Source organism: Anarrhichthys ocellatus, unplaced genomic scaffold, assembly GCF_004355925.1.
Source record: "Anarrhichthys ocellatus isolate YVR2014 unplaced genomic scaffold, GSC_Weel_1.0 scaffold2, whole genome shotgun sequence".
Taxonomy (NCBI): Eukaryota; Metazoa; Chordata; class Actinopteri; order Perciformes; family Anarhichadidae; genus Anarrhichthys; species Anarrhichthys ocellatus.
The window spans coordinates 694,911-695,579 of record NW_022280032.1 but is presented as its reverse complement, the minus strand read 5'-3'; the positions used below and the strand labels follow the sequence as shown (position 1 = coordinate 695,579).

The 669-nt window shown below is 40.1% G+C and overlaps 1 protein-coding gene across 1 annotated transcript in view; it reads left to right on the top strand.

Moving 5' to 3' along the window:
* Positions 1-669, top strand: part of pot1 (protection of telomeres 1 homolog) — a 54,384-nt gene that overhangs the window by 29,257 nt on the left and 24,458 nt on the right. The gene's annotated exons all lie outside the window — the stretch shown is intronic.

Sequence of the window (669 nt, the reverse complement as noted above, 5' to 3'; positions counted from 1 at the left end):
GTGTGTGTGTGTGTGTGTGTGTGTGTGTGTGTGTGTGTGTGTGTGTGCTCGGATGGAGTCAGTTTGAACTGGAAGGCTCGGTGTTGACAGTTTGCTTTATGGAGAGAGAGAGAGAGAGTTTTTAAACTCTACGTCCAAATTCAGATGCGAGGTGACGTCAACAGAAAGGTACACAAAATAGACTTTCAAACACGTACACTACGTGACATCTAGAATATTGTTGTTTTCTGTTGTTGAGGTTTCAGTGTCTTTAGTTATTTCTCTTCAAAAATTCAAAGTTCTTGCTTTCATGGGTGTTTGGTCAACATTTGACAACTTTGGTGTCTTTTGTTTCATGAGAAAAAACGACAACAAATCCTCAAAATAAGGTTTTAAATAATATCTATAAATGTATCCGTCCTGAAACTCTGAAATATCAGCGCTAGCATCAAAAGAACAAACTATACTCTATTCAGAGCACAAGTAAACTTAATTTAAGTCTGTAAATCCTTAAATCTAACTTTAAAACGGGCCACAGAGAATCCTGGATTATGTATCCAGACTCGTCCGTCCTGACTGTATAGTACAGCATTGACCTCTTTATTAGCAGGCGTACGGCTGTGGGGAGATCATGCGTTCGGTCGTGTGTGTGTGTGTGTGTGTGTGTGTGTGTGTGTGTGTGTGTGTGTG